Below are 20782 nucleotides of genomic sequence, written 5' to 3'. Positions count from 1 at the left end.
AAGAAGTGAGGTATAGATCCAACTTAATTTTTTTCCAGATGGCTACTCAGTTGTCTCCACACTATTTATTGAATAATTCATCTTTTTTCCCAATGATTTGAAATGCCACCATTATCATAAACTAAATTCCCAATAGGTTTTGGTCTATTTCTGGATTTCCTATTTTGTTCCAACTGCAAGATGTCCTACACTATTTTAATTACTGTAGCTTTATAATATGCATTATAGCATCTAGGGCTAGTTTCCCATTCACTTTTCACCTTCTTTTTCCATATGAACTACTTGTTTTATTGCGATTTCTTTTAATTTGTAGGTTAACTAAGGCAAAACTAACATTGAATATGTCATTGACTATGATGTTGATTCAGATTGAGGAGAATTATATTTTTTCAGAAAACTATCCAATATATCAGGCTTTACAAACTTAGGGGTTTCCGAAGACCACCCTCAGGTTTGACAGTTTGCTAGAAGGACCCACAGAACTCACTGGAAGCTGTTGTACTCGTCGTTACAGTTCATTACAGTGAAAGGATTAACGCCAGCCAAGGAAAGAGGTGCAAGATGCACCAGGCAGAGTCCAGGAAACTTCTGAGCACTGAGCCTCCAGCCTTCCTGATGGACCCACGGACAGCACTGCTCTCCCCAGCGGGCACATGCAACCATACAGAGTAGTGACAGCTAGGGAAGCTCACCTGAGTGTCCAGAGTTTCCCCTGGAGCTCAACCACAAGATGGGACTGACTGCCCATGGAGCTGACGTTTACAGCCGAGCAGGGATAGAGTGAATAGCATGTAACCCAAAGCTCCTGTCCTGAATCACATTGTTAAACTGTTTTGTGTGGCCTGAGAGCCCATCCCCCCCAACACCCCCACCCCCCCCCCCATCCCAGTAAAGAAAGACATTCTTATCAGGCAGGACATTCCAAGGTCCTGGAGCTTATCTCCCAGGAGCCAAGGAGAAAGGCCAGAGCTCTCTTTGAGTAACGTCAGGTTTTTTTTTACAACACAAGTTTTTAAATGTATTTACATGGAGTTGAGTAATATAGTCTCTAAGGTTTCTTTTAATTCTATTCCTCTGTGGTTGTTATCCCCTTAGCATTTCTTTTTTTGTGGCTATTTCCTTCTTTTCTCTTGACAAAGTTATCTGACAATTTATAATTCTCTTCTTTTTCCTTTTTTATACAGGCTTCACACCCAGCATGAAGCCCACTGTGGGGCTTGAACTCATAACCCTGAGATCAAGACCTGAGCTGAGATCAAGAGTTGGACACTCAATTGACTGAGTCACCCAGGCACCCCTAGCCACATTTTATAAATCTTATAAATCTTATTGCTTTTTAAAAGAATTAGCTTTAGGGCGCCTGGGTGGCTCAGTCAGTTAAGCGACCCGCTCTTGACTTGGTTCAGGTCATGATCTCACAGTCATGACATCGAGCTCCGAGTGGAGCTCTGGGCTGGGCGTGGAGCCTGCTTGGGATTCTCTCCCTCTCCTCCGCCTGTCCCTTACCTGCTCAAGCATGTGCATGTGTCTTCTCTCTCTCTCTCTGGCAAAATAAATAAATAAACTAAAAAAAAAAAAAGAATTAGCTTTAAATTTAGTTATTAGCTACTTGTTATAATTTATTAATTATAAAAATTTTGTTTTATAATTTATTCATTTCTGCTTTAACATTTATTAATTTCTTCCTTCTGCTTTCCTTAGGTTTGTGGCCTTTTTTCTAACTACTTCAGTGGGATGCATATTTCATTTTTCATTCCTGTTTAGTTTTTTATTAATTTATTATTAGACTATGTGTATTAGTCAGGGTTCTCCAGAGAAACAGAATCAATAGGATACTGATTTATATCAATATAAAACAAATTTATGGGGCACCTGGGTGGCTCAGTCAGTTAAGCATCCGACTTCCCCTCAGGTCATGATCTCGCAGTATGTGAGTTCTAGCCCCGCATTGGGCTCTGTGCTGATAGCTTGGAGCCTGGAGCCTGCTTCGGATTCTGTGTCTCCCTCTCTCTCTGCCCTTCCCCTGCTCATGCTCTGTCTCTCTCTGACTCTCAAAAATAAATAAATATTTAAAAAAATTAAAAAGAAATATATAAAAGAAATTTATTCTAAGGACTTGGCACACGCAATTACAGAGACTGAGAAGTCCCAAGATTGGCAGACAGCAAGCTGGAGCCCCAGGAGCACTGGCGGTGTGAGTTCTAGTACAAGTACAAGTCCAAAGGCAGAAGAGGATGATGTCCCAGCTCAAAGACAGGCAGTCAGAGAGAAAGAATTCTTTCTTCACCTTTTATTCTAGTCAAGCCTTCAACAGATTGGATGGGGCCCACCCATACTGGGGAGAACAATCTGCTTTGCTCAGTTTGCCAATGCATATGTTAATCTCATCCACAAACACCCTACAGAAACACTCAGAATAATGTCTGACAGAATAGCTGGGTCCTATGTGGGCCCTGATCCTATGGCCAGGTCAAGTTGACACAAAGAGTCTCACTATGCATTCTTCTCTGGACACTGCTTTAATTGTATCTTTTATGTTCTCATAAGTTATATTTTCACTATTGATATTTCATATGTAATCATTCCATTGTGATGTCCCTTGTAGCTTACAGCAGGGATGTGGGTTTTTTTATTTTTATTTTTTTAACATTTACTTATTTCTGGGAGAAAGAGACACAGTATGAACAGGAGAGGGGCAGAGAGAGAGGGAGACACAGAATCGGAAGCAGGCTTCAGCTTGTTAGCTGTGCTGACAGCTCAGAGCCTAAAGTGGGGCTTGAACTCCCCAGCAGAGAGATCATGACCTGAGCTGAAGTCAGACGCTTAACCAACTGAGCCACCCAGGCACCCCTATAGCAGGAATGTTTTGCTACTAAATTTAGACTAAGCCATAAGTACAATGACTTTCCCTTTTATATAAAGTTGACTGATTCTCACAGGCCAATACAAAGGTGAACCAGGACCTCCTCAGGGCCCAGATGTTGCTTTGAAAGGATTCTCTAAGGGGGCACCTGGATGACTCGGTTAAGTGGCTGACTGTTGGTTTTGGCTCAGGTCATGATCTCATGGTCGTGGGATCGAGCCCCATGTTGGGCTCTGGGCTGAGCGTGGAGCCTGGTTAAGACTCTCTCTCTCTCTCTCTCTCTCTCTCTCTCTCTCTCTCTCTCTCTTTCTCCCCCCACCCCCCCCCCCCGCCTCTCTCCCACTCACACATTCTCCCTCTCTCTCAAAAAAAAAGTGTAAAAAAAAAAAAAGAGGATTCTCTCAGAACTTGAAAAACCTCATTTAAATATCAATGGAAACATGTATCTTTTTTGCCTAAACAGGTTTCTTAAGAACCAAGGTCAAGAATTTCTCTGTTGAATCTAAAAGGGGAAAACAGAAGCCATCACTTCTCTCTTATCCAAATGATCATAAATAAAAATATTATTAACAAAAATTATAATAACTATCATAATACCACCTAAAATATGTTTCCCGTGTTTTATACATGACCTCTTATTTCATTTTTGCAGGAGTTCTTAGAGATATCATACTCTACATCTTAAAGATGAGAAAACTCAGCCTCAAAGGAGATACATAACTTGCTTAAGATCACACATCCTTTTAAGCGAAGGAGCTAGGATTTCACACTGGTTGTGTCTGATTCAACACTATAGGAAAGCAAACACTACTGAGCCCATCTTTACCCTCTATCTTGTTCACTGACCCCGCCCCCCCTCCATGTGTTCCAGGGCCCCTAGGAGATTAATATACATGCCTTAAAATGCCTACCAAGGCTGAGATGGAGGGAGGCTAGCTTTGGCCCTCTGTAAGTTTGCTCAAGGTAACGTATCTCTTTCTTGATACACAGGTGGTGCCGTGAGATCTAATTAAATGTTAGATGTCAATTAGGTGCATGCAAACCCTTTGGTCTCACTACAGTGTCCTTCGGCACATTCCCTCGTTCTATAAAACCTGTAGATTAAGGTCCAGATTTCGCAGAGAATAACTCTGCAGCCGGATCACCATCTGCCTGATTCCCCGGCCCCCTCACCCCCATCAGTAAGTTACCCTGAATAAAAGTCTATATCAACTGTATGGCGTGGCCTCCTTTCGTGTTTTCAGTCTCAAAGTGCCTTCTCAGCTTAGGGAATACTTTGCAGTCTCTCCTCCACCTTCTACGCAAATGCAAATGCAAAAGCCTATGCATTTTTTCAGGATGTCTCTCTTGACTCCCCTCTGCCCCAACTTGTAGCAATAAGATGGTTCTACTTCCTTTGGCAAAACGTATTTTCCAGGCAGAGAGAGGACGTTTGCTATGGTCCACCATCGATTAGGGAGAAGTCCAGCCCGGAATTCTGGAACAGAGACAGGCAGGCCACCAGCCACGGAAGGCCTTTGCCTGCAGAAGCCATATGGAAGAAGAAAATTCTGAGCCAAGCACTAATGAAGAGGAAGGAGAGGGAAATCAGGGCGGGGGCTGGGAGAGTGGGGGTTAGGCACAGCTGCTTCAGGAGGGGGACACTGACCATGGATCTTGCATGTGCTGGACACACCCGTCACTCATGCCAAACCCATCCAGTTCAACTCAGCTGTCTGGCAACTGCCCTTTAATGCAACGAGCAAACAACTTGCTACATTGAAGGTTTCAGTTAGTGTCTTTGGCCAAGTCTCAGCGGGAACCAGCACAGACAACCATGCGGGGGCTGGAGGCCCCAGTAGCAGCAGCCAGAGCCCAGGCTCGGCTCAGAGTGCCAGCCAGCTGGGCGCATTATCAGAACCCTGCTGCAAAGAGATAAGGAACGTCCTGATCCAGCCCCTAGAAGAGCAGGACTTTATATAGCAGCCTGTGTAGGCTGCAAGGGAATGTCCTGGCCCCAGGCCTCCCAAGCCCAAGCAGAGAGGGGAGTGGGTGGGTGAGAAGCCAGGAGCTTATAAATAACCTCGTGTGTGCTGATGGGCTCAGTGGCTGTGTCTTACCAAAGCCTGAGATCTTGGGGAGGAGGGGTCACCTACAGATCGTTTTTATCTTCTTTATACTCCTCTGTATTTTCCAAGTTTTCCACAATGAACTCGAGCCCTTCTTTCAGTCAGCAAACATGAACACCATGTTTAAAAAGTGAAAAAGAGAGGCACAAAGGGAATTCCTTGAGCTAGGAATTCTGGTGACCATCCTTCCCCTGCTCATGAGTCCCCAGTCCTGGACCAGTCAGTCCTGTCCCCTCTTGTCTGATCTCTCCCAGAGATGCCCTACAGGTGCTTGCATGGACCCATTTCCCCTCTCCTCCAGGGTTTCTGCATTGCCCTTAACTTCCCCGCCCCCACCAGTTCAAATGTCACTGTTCTTGGCTTTGTTGTCTTTAGATAAGACGCCCCTGTTCCTCATCTCTGCCTGGGTGCAGAAAGGTCACTTAACTATGTCTGTCCTGCCTGCTTCCTGGCCTCCTAATGCTAGCTTAGTAATGGGGGCAGGGAGGGGGGAAGCCATGATATTCCTGTATAGAGAATGTGCACTTTATGCCTCAGACTCCTTGTCTGTAAAATGGAGGTAATAATAACACCTGCCTCACAGAAATGTTATTAAGAATAAAATAAGAGTGAATGCAAAGTGCTTGACACATTAGAAATGCCCAGGTTGCCTCCTTCTCCACACCCACCCACCCCCTGAAGGACCATACTTACCAAACTTGGCCAACCTGACTTTCATTGTTTCCAAAAATAACTGCTCCCAGGAGGTGTGAGGATTCACCATCTTGACACTGGTAGTGATTCAAAGCAGGAGTTCTAAAAATGCTTGGGGAGGTGGCAGGCTCCTTGGAATAATAGCCTTCAAAGTGCCTCCTTATAAGGCAGCAGCCTCATTTGGATGTGTGAGTCATGGCTGGGCTGCTAGATAAACAGATAAAGGAATAAACATGTTGTTACTTTGTAGTAACGCCTTATGTAGTAGTCTGAGTTCAGCTCATGACCCTGGGGCAATGTTGAGGAGACAAAAGTAGGCGAAATATCAGCCAATCCCTATTTTTTGAGCAGTGCTATGTGCAAAGAGGCATTGTGCTAGGATTCGAAAATGAAACATAAACCAGATATGAAAGAGAGGCTGTGAAAGAGAGGCCAGTCTAGCTGAGGAAGTAAAATGCAGATTCAGACAGAAAGCTCACTCAGCAAACAGGATATGAGCCTGGCAGGTGATAAGGTGGAGAGTCTGGAAGAGACCTTCCACAGGGTTCTGGAGGTCAGAGCAGGTCTTGTGGAGAAAAGGAACATCATTAACAAGTGGGCACCAAGCCTTGTAGTTCCCAACGCAATCAGGTTGGTCTGAGAGAAAGGATCTCACACGTTAATGTCAACAAGGCATGGTGCACACCTAAGTACACCATCTTGTTTGATCCTGATAACGGTATTCTGTGGTGTTATTCCCATTTTACAGAACAGAAAACAGCAGCTCAGAGAAGCTCGGAGAGGTGAAGTTACGTGCTGAAAGTTACAACAGCAGAGGCAGAATGGGAACTAAGTTCTGCCTGCTCCACAGCCTCTGCTCTCGCTTCTGTCACCTGGCACCACTGAGACCTCCCTTAAAGCTGTGTCCCAAGACATGGGCTGTCTGTGACCAGCATTGGAGCTCTCATTCCAAGGCTGTGGCCTTCCAACAGAGAGGATGCTGCCCAGAGAGGCTAGCAAATTCTTTGGAGCTATATCAACATTGCATTGCCTGCCAATATCATGAGAGAAGACGGGGTGACTTCTAAAGCCCAGATCAGAATAACTTTGATGACATTTTATAGTTTTAAATATTTAAGCCCTTCCTTCCACATACTAGTATTTTTCCCAATTCAGAAACTCACCCCTTTTATCACCACAACAACCCATAATGAGCTGCATGAACTTTTCAGGAATGACATGGGAATAAGACAGGAACAATCTTCTAAACGTGATTTTTGCCCCCAGCTTTAAACCATTCGGTCTTGGAGGACTTTTGCGACATAACAAACAGCACCCGCCAGTTAGCATCGGAAAATTCCTCAGATGCACCTGGGTGCAGCCGATACTATCATCCAAAGGGCCGATATATCATCCATGACCCTTGGTGTTATGCCCAAAGTCAACTGACACCAATATTACACAAAACCTAAGCATCACATTCCTGAAGGCATCAAACAGCAATTATTGAGCGCCGGGCTCATGGTTCTTAAAACCGGTTTGAAATTACAATCCAGTAATTCTCACATTTATATATAGTCTATATAACTATGTCCTAATCATGAAAGAAGATGGGAGAGCCCTTTAAAAGAACAGTGTTATGGACTGTTACATTTCCCACCACCACCACCAAAATCCATATATTGAAATCCTAACCCCCAATATGAATATATTTGGAGATACAGACTTTCAGGAATTAATTAAGGTTAAGTGAAGTCATAAGGGTGGGGCCCTGATTCCGTAGAACTGGGGTCCAATAAGAAAAGGAAGAGCTCCTGGTGACCTTTCTGTCTGTCTGCCTGTGCACAGAAAACAGGCCATGTTCGGAGGACCCAGCAAGAAGATGGCTCTCTGCAAGCCGGGAGGAGAGGCCTTACCAGAAACCAAGCCCAATGACTCCAGAGCTGTGAGAAAATGCATTTCTGTTGTTACGCTCCCCAGTATTTTGTTATGGCGGCCCAAGCTAATGCAAACAGGAACTCAGGCTGTAAGGGAGCCATAAAACCAATACCCAGGGAATCAGGGCAGGGGACGGGGTACAGGTCATGGAAGCGACTTCCGCTCTTTTGCTGGGAGCACAGTGTTGGAGAGAGTGTGAAACAAATACCATTCCTCTTCCATGAATTTAGTAATACTAAACCTGGTCCAGGAAGTGTGACTTAGGTACACAGTAAGAGTGGCTTCCGAACCCTGCCTCCAGGATGAGTCACTGTGGAGCCTGCTCCACAAAGCCGAGTGCCCAGCGGAAAGCTGATGATAACCTATACTCTCTGGAGGCAGACAGATTCTGAGAGTCAGGGAGAAACTGAGCCAGGTACCCTCAGTGCCTTTTCCCAAGCTCATTAAATTGTTAAACCACTAGGGAGAAGAGAGGAAGGGACAGAGAGAAGCCAAGAGTATTATCCTAATCAAACTCCCTCTGTATGGAAACATGAAGAGAGGGGAAAGAACGTTCCTCTCAACACTCATCCTAGTTCTGTTCCAGGCAAACACATACCCCTCTTCAAGGCTCTCCAATACAGTACAATGTGTGTCCAGCTTTCAAATAAACAATAAGATTCACAACTTGCAAAGAAACTCCCCTTATTACACACATACACACACACATACTTAAGCAATCCTAGGACACATCCCACATGGAAGGTGGAAATGTCCAGTTGCAGAAACTGGGTGAGCTAATTTGTGGCCCTAGTTCAGAAGGGCACAATAAACATGTGTTGAACATGGCTTGCACCCTTACAGCAGTCTCTTCCTCTTTTGCTGGAAGATGGGACCATTCATTCATTTTTTTTTTTAACTCAACAGATATTTGCTAAATGTTTATTATGTGCCAAGCATCGTGCTAGGCTGATTGATCCGGAAAACAAGAAGCCAAGAGATATTGGCAAACAGCAGCCCTAAACCAGCTATTTGCCCAGGACACCTGTGCCATAGTCCTTGTCTCCTCCCCAGCCCTCAACCTCCTTACCCAGTCAAACACCAAGTACTGACATTCTATTCTTAATGTATCAAAACCCCTTTACTTTTTTCCATCCTCTCTGTTCTTCCTGGGCCTACGCCATCATGTTCTCTTTCTTGGATTTCTGCAGCAACCACTTAACTGGTTTTCCTGTTTTCAGACTTAACTCTCATCCGATCTAACTGCCACACCACAGTGCACAGTAAGAAATTTGGCGTCACCTAAAGATCTACCCTTTGTCTGGGTTCCTAGGAGGAAATCCCTAAACTTGCAATTTTCACAGCAAGAGGAGTGTCTTTGTTATTCAACGTTGGGCCCTCATTTATGCTCATGAGATGAGTCAGAGTGGGGCTGGCTGAGTCTGAAAGACCAACCAAGTGATTGTGGGTGGGGCTTTGGGCCATGTGACAGCCTGACCTTCAGGGAGGGGAAGTAGCCTGGAGCTTAAGTTCAACCATGTAAGTTATTATGCAATCAACCATGACTAGGTAATGAAGCCTCAATAAAAACTCTAGGGGCGCCTGGGTGGCTCAGTCGGTTAAGTCGGTTAAGCGTCTGACTCTTGGATTTCAGCTCAGGTCGTGATCCTACAGTCATTAGGGCTCATTCATAGGATCGAGTCCCAAGCTGGGCTCTACCGTGACAGTGCTCCCTTACTAAAGCTTGCATGAACTAACGTGGTTGGCAATACTTGTGCCTATTCATGTAGAGATGCTGGGAAGTAATGCATCCTGAGGGCCTAGAAGCTTCATGTTTGGAACCCTCCTGATTCCAATTAATTATATCCTTGTCTAAGTCCAATTTATATCTGTTTATTATAATAAAAGTGTACTCCTAAGTATAACACTTTCCTAAATATCAGATTATCAACTGTGAGGGTAGTCATGAGTACCCTTGAATTTGCAGCCAGATGCTATGAAGAAAAGGTGATCCTGGGGACCCTGAACCTGGGGCTGGTGTCTGAAGTGAGGGCAGACTTGTGGGGACTGTGCCCTTAACCTCAAGTTGACTAACTCACTGCACACAGCCAGAGGGGTTTTCTAAAATGGGACTATGATCACATCACATACCTGCCTAAAACCTTTGAGGGATGTCTCCTTTTCTCTAGGATGAAGTCCAATGCCAAAATACGGGTCCCAAGACCTCTGATGATTCTGGCCCTACATAGCTCCTCAGTCTCATATCCCTCATATCCCCCATTCCCCTGCAAATTTGGTATTCCAGCCACACTGAGCCACTTGCCACTCCCTAAGCCTTCCATGCTCTCTCATTTTTTCAGATCTTAGAACATGTGGCCCCTCATCCTATAACATTCTCTCCTTTCTGCCTTTCTCCCACACCCTTCTCTTAGCTAACTCCTAGCAGTCTTTCAAATCTCAGCTTAGATGGCACTTCTTCTGGGAAACCTTTCCATATATCCTCCACGAAGTCAGAGCTGGGTGCTCACTCCTCTCAAGGGACTTAGCCCATGTACTGAAATGGCCTGGTTACTGGTCTGTCTCTCCAATCAGACCATGAACTTGCCGAGCATGAGGACTGTGTTTTCTTCCCTGTTATATCCCCCAGCAGTTAGCAGACTAACACAGAATTCCAAAGAGAGAAATGATACCTTTGCAGAGAAGAAACCCGGTAGACATCAACATGACTGGTGGTAAATGAGTAACTACACAGATGGGTTTTGGAAGGGTCTCCAGTCTCTTTGGCGGAGATTTGGAAAGCACCCTGGTTGTATCCAGTAGACAATTACAAGTTATCTTCCAAGATGATTCCGCCCAAAGGTTGTTAATCTTACTTCATTTGAAGTTGATTGTTGTGGGTTTCAACTTTAGAGGATAATTTTTTTTTAACTTTGTCTACAGAATTCTAAGAGAAGTCCCTATCTTGAGGTCTGTACCAACTGTGAATTGCCCTTTGGACGTTTCTTTGACCTATCAGTGCTATTTTACGTTTTCCACTCCATCTACAAGGTTATATGGCATTTGTGAAGACAGGGACAACAACAATGTGTTTAAACATAAATAATTGGATGATTTATTAAAGCAAAATCTATTACCAGTTCATACATGCCATATGCATCCATCCGTGCTTTCTTACTAATCAATAGTTGATAAAGCACTTGCTGATTAGGTGAAATGGCATCTCTTTTTCCCTCCTTTTAGCTTTCAGTTAAAGCAATCAGCACAGACTTTTTCTTCCTTTTCCTTCCTTTCCTCTTCCCTTTCTGGCATGGAATAGTCGGCACCATGGCCCCACCAGGTACTGACAGCAGGAGAGGGCTTCCCTGTGGAGGCCCTTTGATGGCATACCTACTGGTGCCCAAGGACACAGGATGCTGGAGGGTGGGGGCAGGGAGTGGAGGTAAAAGATACAGCTGGTATGATTGGGAGATTGATTGTATTAAGCAAATAAGTAATCGTATTGAGCAAACAGGTACACATTGAGGATAATGAGAGCCAGGTTGAGAAAGGAATTGCAAACATAAAGAGGGAGAGAACTATAAAGAACCATGAACATGGAATGGAATTGGATGTATAAACATCAGCTTATTTTTTTAAGTATATAAATACAGGGCTATATAGAAATAGCCACAGGTTCCAGTGTGTGTATATACATATTTGTGCATATACATACATGTATTTCCTAGCTCCCTCCACCAAAAGGGTCTAGAAGCAATGACACCCCACTAACAATAAACACACTAGGTGGCCAGATCTTGATTCCTAAACACCATCCTCCACTGAAAGGAAGCAGTTCTTCCTGGGGAAAGGGGTAATCCAGGCTGCAGCAGGAAAAGTACAAGATGAATCTGAGTCATGTTGTTGTATCAGACTGCCAACAAGTGCTGAGATGACGGGGGCGTGTCAGAAGGATGTGGGAGCATCCTGGAAGGAACACTGGCCATGTCTGAGACGGTCAGAGTATCAAGATAAACAAGGTTGGCAATGGAATACAATCTACTGAATAAAATGAGAGCCCTTACTAAAATAAATCTATAAACAAACACAGAAAATGGGAAAGCTCCTTATTAGAGTAACCTGCCAATTAACAGAAGGAGAAGGAATGATGGAAATAGGAAACAATCATTTGGCAACTGTCAGAGTGGTGGGTGCAATAAACAGAGGGAAGAGCAGCCCCGAGGAGCCACATCGAGAAAGTTGTTAGCCCTGCCTGGAGACTCAGGAAAGGCTTTACTCGCAGAGGCGTCATTTGAACTAGTCCTTGAATGAACACATTTCGACCAGGCAGGAAAGGTCATTCTCTACAGATTAGGGAGAATTGGAAGATGTTAGCTCTAGTTATGTCATAAATGGTTAATAACTTGCCAAAGCCCCAGGGACAAGTTTTCTCCAGTCCTGAATATTCTCTGTGATATCTCATCACACCGCACAACAGGATTCCTTCCTCATATTCTTTAACGTAATTATATATTTGAAACATCTTCTTCCTCTGTTCATTTTCTGATAACATCTGGAACTCCAACATCATGGTAGGGCTTCATCCTCCTCACTCTCTTTTTTTGGTCTTTTGCTCTAGGTCTATCGTTAAGAATTTACCTTCTTCCTACCCTGTTACTTCCTGTTTTCCTAACTTCAGGGGCTTTTTATTCGTTGGGGTGCAAGGTTTCATTCTGCCTTGAAGCACTCTTCCCATTAGCTGGGGGATTTTTTTTGACAAGAAAGGTGTATCTAAGTCCATTTTCTGTAAAATCTGTCACTGCCTAAGTGGTACCCTGCTGCTTGAGGCCTCATCTGTCTCCATGGCAATGTTCTGAAACTATTCTGCTTGTGTAAGTTCAAGGCCCATCAAATCACTTATCATAACAGAGCCATTGTAGCCCACCAATGCACACACATACACGTTCCATGCATCATGGCAACATTCACAAATGCAGCCACGGTTTGTATTCATTTCAAAAATCCTTTGAAACGGACAGGCCACTCATCAGCTGACTCCATTTACTCATTCACTCGTTCATTTATGTATCCAGGCTTCACGGAGGAGACACAGACATAAAAACACCTCCTCCTGGGGGGTTGGGGGTGAGAATCAGGGATGGCTTCACCAGGAAGTGGCCAGCTGAGACCACCGAAGAGGAAAGGCTTTCCGGACAAAAACAAAGCGTGGACAAAGGCATGAAGATGTGAATGAACATTCGAGGTAACAAAGGAAAAGTGTTTGATAATGAAGCAGATATGGGATGGAGGAGGAATGTACAGAGATGAGACAGAACTGGTGCTAGAGAGAGGGGTAGCACTGAGGTCCTGAGGGGCTGGTAGAAAATACTAAGGAGTCTGCACTCCTTAAGCAATGAGGAAGGTCTTAAGAGGAGGTGCAGCATTATCAGATTTGCATTCTAGAAAGCTCTCTTCTACTGCTGCCCCAGGTTCAATTAAAGGCCCAGAGCCAGGAACAAGCCAGAAACAATCTGACCAGAGATCAACTTGGGGGGGTGTGCACAGGAAAAGAGTCAAGCACCACTTAGAGGTAAGCCAGGTTCAACTGCATGACCAATTAGATGGAGGAGTGACAGACACCTTGAAGATGGCTGGGCCCATGTGATGTCAAAGAAAGAAGCATAATGGGGGGAGAAGATGAAGCACGTAGTTGGGGACAAAGATATTCTTGTTCTCCACTTTCCCCACACCTTCAATTCTCTATCACAGGGATAAAACAATGACAAGCTAATCCCCACTGAGGTAAGATGTAAGGGCTTAACATGTGACACCCTCCACCGCCACCACCCCCTCCCCCCCAGCCCCCCCCCCCCCCCCCCCCGCCACCAGGAATCACGTTTTCAGTTAATAAGAGAGTACCGTGCAGCCAATGCTAATCAAGGGAATGACTCTCCTATAGTGAAATTCTGGGCAACGTGACGTGACGGGCAAGTTGGGGGATGTTTTCAGGTGGGGAGATCTCCCCAGCATCCCTAAAATCCCATCACAGAGGCTATGGCTAAAACTCTTAGTGAAGAGAATGCTGTTAACATTTCATCTTCATTCCAAAGAACCCCGTTCACACCATAGATAAAGAGATCTTCCTCCTGGGCAGGCTTCTGCTCTCTTAGCATGGGGTGATGGGACAGCAGATGTCACAGAGCTATGGGGTCACTGAGTTCAGACCCTGGCCCCGCCATTTACTTGTTGTGTAACCGTGGTCATGTTACTTAACCTTTCTAAGACTCGATTCCATCATTCATTAAGCAGGGGCTCAGAACACCTGCCTCTCAGATTGGCGTGAGCCTCGATGTAAATGGCAAGGTCGCAGTCCACATTAGTGCCTTCTTGTGCCACCTCACCCCTACCCCCACCATCTCATTTCAGATTTGAATCTTCATCAGTCACCCTCGCTACCTCCACCATTTATCACAGTATCTTTCAACACCCAATTCACTTGGAGAAGCCTCATTCTCTACACGTTCATGGGCTATTAGCTGCCCTGACAACTTCAGGTGATGAAAAGCCACCGTTCGGGCTTGGGCGGCAGGCGCTCAGAGCCCGGCCGTGAGGGCTGTGCCCCAGAACCGCCTGCAGGAGGCAGCATCGGGCAGCGTGAGGCCAGCCGGGCCGCCTCCTGAAAACCGCTGGAACCCGGCTGGGAGGAACCGCCGAGGAGGCGCTGGAATTCAGACTCCAGGTGACAAAGGACCCAGTTTACGCACGCGGCTCTGACACTCGGCCTCCCAAGGAGTCGGGTCTTTGGGGAACAGGGGAGGAGGGAGTGGTTTCGTGAAAGCACCCCGGGCCCCGGCAAGTCCAGCGAGGTTTTTCCCACACCCACACCTGGACTTAGTTACCTCTGAGCATGGCACCCGTCCTCCAGAAGCAAAAGGCATCTCCTCCTTCCCCAGCCTTAGGGCCCCTGTTGCAGACGCCCCTTCCTCCACGATGTGACGGGATGAGATGGGGAGCTAGCTCCCCCACACGCAGTTTTAGCGGCTCACGTGCTCAGCCCCATTCGGGAGTCCTGGAGGAGACAAAAGGAATCAAAGCACACAGCTCCTGACCCTTCGGAGCTATTAACATTGTTGAAGACGGGCAGATGTGAAACCGGAGAAAGACACAAGGGTACACGTCCTCACTGCTGTTTCTGGGCGGGCACGGCCGGAGTCTCCTTGTTCCCCCAGCCCCAGGGCACATGGCCTGGCCCGGAGTGATTTTTATGATTTGTGAATTTATTTACATGGAAAAAGAAAGGGACAAACTGGTTAAAACCACCCAAGGCTGCCCAGAATGTGGGATCACGGTAGGGACAGATGACCTGAGCTGTGGAAATCGGGAGAAGGGATTTATTAATGCAGGCGGCATTAAGCGGCCTGCAAGATCTGGGGGACTTGGTCACTGGGGGCCTCAGAGCTCAGAGCCAATGAGAGACGGTCGTCACTAACTCTCCTGTTGACTTGAGCTGGGGTGGGGAACTGCGATGTCACCATGACATCACCACCTTCCAGGAATCACTGAGTCAGCTTGAGGCCGCAGGCAGGACCCACTCACTTCCTCCAACAGCGGGGGCCACTCCCCACCCCCGGCGAGGCTTTGAGCCTGGGTTTTCACCACCATCCACCAGTGCTCAAGACAGTGAGGGCCTGGCCCAGAGTCCGTCAGCTGGGCAGGGACACACTGGCGTGGTGCCAGCGGCACTCACTCCCACGGCGACCCATGCTGTAGGGTCCGCTGAGGAGAGAGGTCCCTGAGGAGAGGTGGCCCTTTCAGCTTTTCAGTCACTTGTACCTCCTTGTGAACAAACTGAGGTGTTTCTTTCTTTCTTTCTTTCTTTCTTTCTTTCTTTCTTTCTTTCTTTCTTTCTTTCTTTCTAAGTTTATTTATTTTGAGAGAGAGAGAGAGAAAGAGAGAAAGCAGGCACGTGAGCAGGGGGAGGGGCTGAGAGACAGGAAGGGAGAATCCCAAGCAGGTGCCACACTTCAGCACAGAGCCCCACATGGGGCATGCTCTCATGAACCATAAGGTCATGACCTGAGCCGAGATCAAGAGTTGGACACTTACCCGACGGAGCCACCCAGGCCCCCTGACAAACAGAGGTGTTTCTAAGGAACTGAGTTGTGAAGGAGGAATTAGGCAGGAGAAAGTAAGGGGAAGTTGGGGCTGGGGGAAGAAGTATCAGAACAGAGGTGGGGAAGGCTTTAAAAAAAAAAACAAAACCTTGCCCACTTCACAAACGAGGGTCGTTCCAGATACAGTGTCATACCTCAGTCAGCGTGGGGAAGCAGGGGGCTTGTCCGGGCCCACCGCTCTCTTGTAAGGTGGGCAACTAGACGGCCATACTCATCCAGTGGCCGGAAACCCAGGAACAGGGCCAGGGCTATTTGTAACCCTCAGGTGATGACTTTCTCTTGCCCCTTCCTCCCCAGGTCAGACCCTCCCCTTCCCTGTTAGAGGACTGAAGCCAGAATCTGTGCATACTATGTCAGAGTCTATTTCGCCTTTTCCTTAAACCCAGTGCTCTGTAAGCTAGTCTTATGAAGACAAAAATTAACCAGTAGGCAGTAATGAGATTTTATAGCATGGCGAAGGTCCTGTACTTTCTTCCTCTCTCTCTCTCTCTCTCTCTCTCTCTCTCTCTCTCACTGCCTCCCCCCACCCCATACACACACACACACAACCTGCTGTTTTGATCTTTTATCGTATTCTTTCACTTAATGCCAACAAAAGCCTACCAGGTAAGTATTGCCATTTCATAGACAAGAAAACTGAGATTCAGAAAGGTGGAAGAAATTTTCCAGGGTCACCCAGCTAGTGGGTGACAAAGCCAGTCTCAGAAGCCAGGGCTATCTGACGCTAAGGAGCTGGGGCCTTACTACTCAGATACTCTGACTCAAAATAAGAGCCTCTCCTGAGTCATAAATTATAAAATTAGAATTTCACTCAGCAAGTCACAAAATCTTAAGGTTGGAAGACATTTTAAAGGTTGTCCAGGCAGATGTCCTGAATTACCTGAGTAATGTCCTGGCTTCTGCGTGGAGACACCAGCTCCAGAGAATGCATTGTGTCCTGATTCAGCCAACGCCCGCTCAGAATTATTAAACATTTCTTTTGGGTTCGAAGCTGAAATCTCTCTCTCTGTAATGTCCACACACTGAGTCTGCCCTCAGGAATGTGGAGGACCTTGAGTAGTGTGTCACTCCTGAATTGTTTTTCTCTAGACTACATGCTCTAGATTCTTCTTACCTACTCTCATGTGGCAGTTTCTCACTGTCTGAACGGGGTCTGGTTCGACAGGTCAGTCTCACAGTGAGACCCCAGCACGACTCCAGTGCTCCGGAAGGGAGCTGACCAGCCCAGAGAAGAATGGGACCAGACTACAACCCCTTCATTTTATCTCACAGAACTTTTTGTTGTTGTTTTCTTTTAAGTGTTTATTTGTTTTTGAGACAGAGCATGAGCAGGGAAGGGGCAGAGAGAGAGGGAGACACAGAATCTGAAGCAGCTCCAGGCTCTGAGCTGTCAGCACAGAGCCCGACGCGGGGCTCAAACCCACGAATGGCAAACTGCGAGATCGTGACCTGAGCCAGTCAGTTGCTTAACCAACTGAGCCACCCAGGCACCCCCACAGATCTTTTTTTTTTTTTAATGTTTATTGATTTTTGCGAGACAGAGACAGAGCACAAACGGGGAAGGGGCAGAGAGAGACACTGAATCTGAAGCAGGCTCCAAGCTGTCAGTGCAGAGCCCGATGCAGGGCTCAAACCCACGAACCGTGAGATCATGACCTGAGCTGAAGTTGGATGCTTGATTGAGTGAGCCACCCAGGCGGCCTTATTTCACAGGTCTTAATATGCTGGAGACTCATTTTGCTCTTGTTATGAATGAAAACCTTTAAGTGCCTTTCCCCTGTGCTGACCCCTAAGCCACATCCTCTCCCACCCCTTGTCCAGCTGGGTTTCTGATGTTCACGACCTGCTCTCTCCACGTAGACCATGCCTAACAAGTACTTCTGGGCAGTCTGGCCATCCCTCTGCCCTGGTACCCCTGCCCCACCAGGGTTCAGCCTCACCTTCCCTCTGGCGCCAGCTCTGTCTACTCTGAGACCCTGCCAAGGGGTCCCCCTGACCCAGTCACCCCTCAACAGGCATGCTAGCTTTTAATTGTCTGCCAACTTATGCACCCCCAGGCGTCACCTGGGAAGTTCTGGAGAAGAAGCAAGGGCCACGGTGTCGGGCCCTCCCTCTGCTGAAACACAATCTGCCAGCATTTCCACTGCCATGCATACCCTGTATAGACACCTACAAGGGGTTCTCCTCCCACTCATCCAAATCTGCTTTCTACTTCCTGTCACCCCATCTCAGCTGTTTCCACCACCTTGCCCCCCCACCCCCATCTGTGGCTGGTGGGCAGGGCACACAGTGCCTCACCCCCTTCTCATCCCTTCTGAGTCTTGCTCTAAGCTCCTCTAGGCACCAGATGAATATTTCTACAGGACAGGTACTTCCTTTGTGTCAACGACTCTATTCTCAGCATGATGGCTTAACGCATTGCTCTATGCTCAGACCCCCAAGCCTTGCTCTAGATACAGAAAGGGAATCTTCTTGAAAAGTAGAAAACCTTTTCCTTCTCAAGAACCAGGCTCTCAAGATTATTGATTATTAGCGTGGTATGGATTTTTTTTTAACCCAATTTAAAACATGAAGCCGAGCAAGACTTCTTTGTTCCCGGATGGGGCTCCCCTGAAACCACAAACCCATTTATTCAACGAGTAGGAAACTCTTGGTTCCTGAGAGCAAAAATCCAGTATTCCAATCTGAAAAATAATACCTTGTTTCTTCTTTATGCCCAAGACAAACATCTGAAAGAACTTCCCTCTTTTGCATCCCATTCTCCTTACAGTCTTCTGTCCTTGCCACCAAATCCTTCATGTGTCCCAAATTCTGTTTCTCCTAGATCTCCACTTGACTCTTAATGTTTGTTTATTTTTGAGAGAGAGACAGAGAAACAGAGCATGAGCAGGGGAGGGGCAGAGAGAGAGGGAGACAGAATCTGAAGCAGGCTCTAGGCTCTGAGCTGTCAGCACAGAGACCGATACTGGGCTCAAACCCACCAACCATGAGATCATGACCTGAGCCGAAGTCGGACACTTAACCGACTGAGCTACCCAGGTGCCCTCCTACTGGACTCTTCATAACTACTTCTATTAGTGATCTTTTGAGGGTCTGTTTCGCTCACTCATCATCCCGCCTTGTAACATCATGTTCACATCCTCCAAAGGTGTGTTCCCATCTGCTCATCTCACTGGGCTTTCAACACAGGTATTAGCATATTAAAAAATATTTTTTAATGTTTAATTATTTGTTTTGAGAAAGAGAGAGCAGGAGCAGGGGAGGGGCAGAGAGAGGGAGAGAGAGAATCTCAAGCAAGCTCCATGCTGCCAGCATAGAGCCTGACTCAGGGCTCAATATTGGAAACCATGAGGTCATGACCTGAGCCAAAACAAAGAGTCCAGACCCTGAACCAACTGAGTCACCCAGGTGCCCCGGCATTAGCATATTTAAAACCAATTGAACTGTGATTATTTTCACCCCAGCTCTATTACTCTCAATGTACTTAATATGGATGGGAAAGTGGGGCTTGCTGTATAAATGACATGGCCCGATTTATTATAAGCAATTACAAGCATAGATGCAACAAGGTCTAAACCAATGGTGACCATACCTCCCTGCCACTCTCCTGGAAACATCAGCCCCTATACCACTCCCATCAGATACTAACTCCAGTACCTGGACTTCTAAGCTTCATTCTCATTCCACCCATCAGTTCCCTCCAACCACCAAGGCCTCACACAACTGCCTTGGCCTCAACTTGGAGCCAGTCCTCAATCAGCAGGATTCTGTGGGCTTATGCAGCCTCCACCCTCCCCCCCCCAATCTCTTCCCACTCCATAAAATTTCCCAATCACAGAAGCACATTTTCATTTGCTTTCTCTAAGGCATTTCAGACTCGTTCATTCATTCTGCTAACATTTATGAACACCTTCATCATCAGGCACTGTTCTGGGCCCCGCAGCTACAGTGATTAGCAGGCTGCACAAAGCCAGGCTTTTAAATTTTTTTTTTTCAACGTTTTTATTTTATTTTTGGGACAGAGAGAGACAGAGCATGAACGGGGGAGGGGCAGAGAGAGAGGGAGACACAGAATCGGAAACAGGCTCCAGGCTCCGAGCCATCAGCCCAGAGCCTGACGCGGGGCTCGAACTCACGGACCGCGAGATCGTGACCTGGCTGAAGTCGGACGCTTAACCGACTGCGCCGCCCAGGCGCCCCAAGCCAGGCTTTTAAAATTCCATTCTGGCGGAGGAGATGCCGAACACACAAGGACACAGTGAACAGACAAGAGCACCGTAGATTGTGACTGCATTCTTCGAAGGAAAGAAACAGGATCTTTGTAAAAGAGCACAGAAGACGGCCCTTAAGAAAGGAAGACCAAGGAAGATTTCTCTGAGGAGGAGGCCAGTATTTAAACTGACACCTGCTAGGGGCACCTGGGTGGCTCAGTCATTTAAGCATCTGGCTCTTGGTTTTGGCTCAGGTCATGATCTCATGGTTTCAGGAGTTCAAGCCCCTCGTTGGGCTCTGTGCTGGCAGCATGGAGCCTGCTTGGGATTCTCTCTCTCTCTCTCTCTCTCTCTCTCTCTCTCTCTCTCTCTCCCCCTCCCCAATTTGTGCTGTCCCTGTCTCAATAAACAAACTTTAAAATAAAAAACATAAAAATAAAAATAGACACCAGCCACATGAGAAGAGGCAGCAGGGCAGCACGGAAGAAAAGTGGTCCAGACTAAAGGGTAGTCAAGAGCAAAAGCCCAGCACCAGGGAGGAGCCTGGAGGCAGGGAGACCCCCCCAGGCCTGGCAAGGTCAGGGTAAGAGCTGGATTTCATACTACCTGCTGGGAGGCGACGTAAACTGATAAAAATGGTCAAAGGTCCCTCTGGCCACTGTGTGGAAAATAGAACTAGGGATTGGAGCAGGGGAGGGAGTGGGGAGGAAAGAAGCCATCCAGGCTATCGCCCTTATCTCCACAAGAAATAATGACCACGCTGCGGGTAATGGCGATGGAAGGCAGCGGAAAGATGGAAAGACGGAGGTACAGTTTAGAGGGAGGTAGATTTTAGAGATAGGACTGACTTCCGTCATATTG

At 46.7% G+C, this 20782-nt stretch overlaps 1 long non-coding RNA gene across 5 annotated transcripts in view; it reads right to left on the bottom strand.

The window, feature by feature from the left end:
- The window catches only part of LOC113603825 (uncharacterized), a 43084-nt gene extending 23588 nt beyond the window's left edge, over nt 1–19496 (bottom strand). For 2 of the 5 annotated variants that reach the window (XR_008293186.1, XR_008293188.1), the window contains exons 1-2: nt 16591–19496; nt 14436–14605 (exon numbers count right to left, since the gene is read on the bottom strand). This is a non-coding gene — a long non-coding RNA (uncharacterized LOC113603825). Of the gene's footprint in view, nt 1–5678; nt 5872–14435; nt 14606–16590 lie in introns of all 5 variants that reach the window. The other 3 variants (XR_008293189.1, XR_003425551.2, XR_008293187.1) reach the window with 3 other exon arrangements.
- Nucleotides 19497–20782: the final 1286 nt, after the last annotated feature.

This window comes from Acinonyx jubatus, chromosome E4 (assembly GCF_027475565.1).
Source record: "Acinonyx jubatus isolate Ajub_Pintada_27869175 chromosome E4, VMU_Ajub_asm_v1.0, whole genome shotgun sequence".
Classification (NCBI taxonomy): Eukaryota; Metazoa; Chordata; class Mammalia; order Carnivora; family Felidae; genus Acinonyx; species Acinonyx jubatus.
This window is presented reverse-complemented; position numbering and strand designations above follow the sequence as displayed.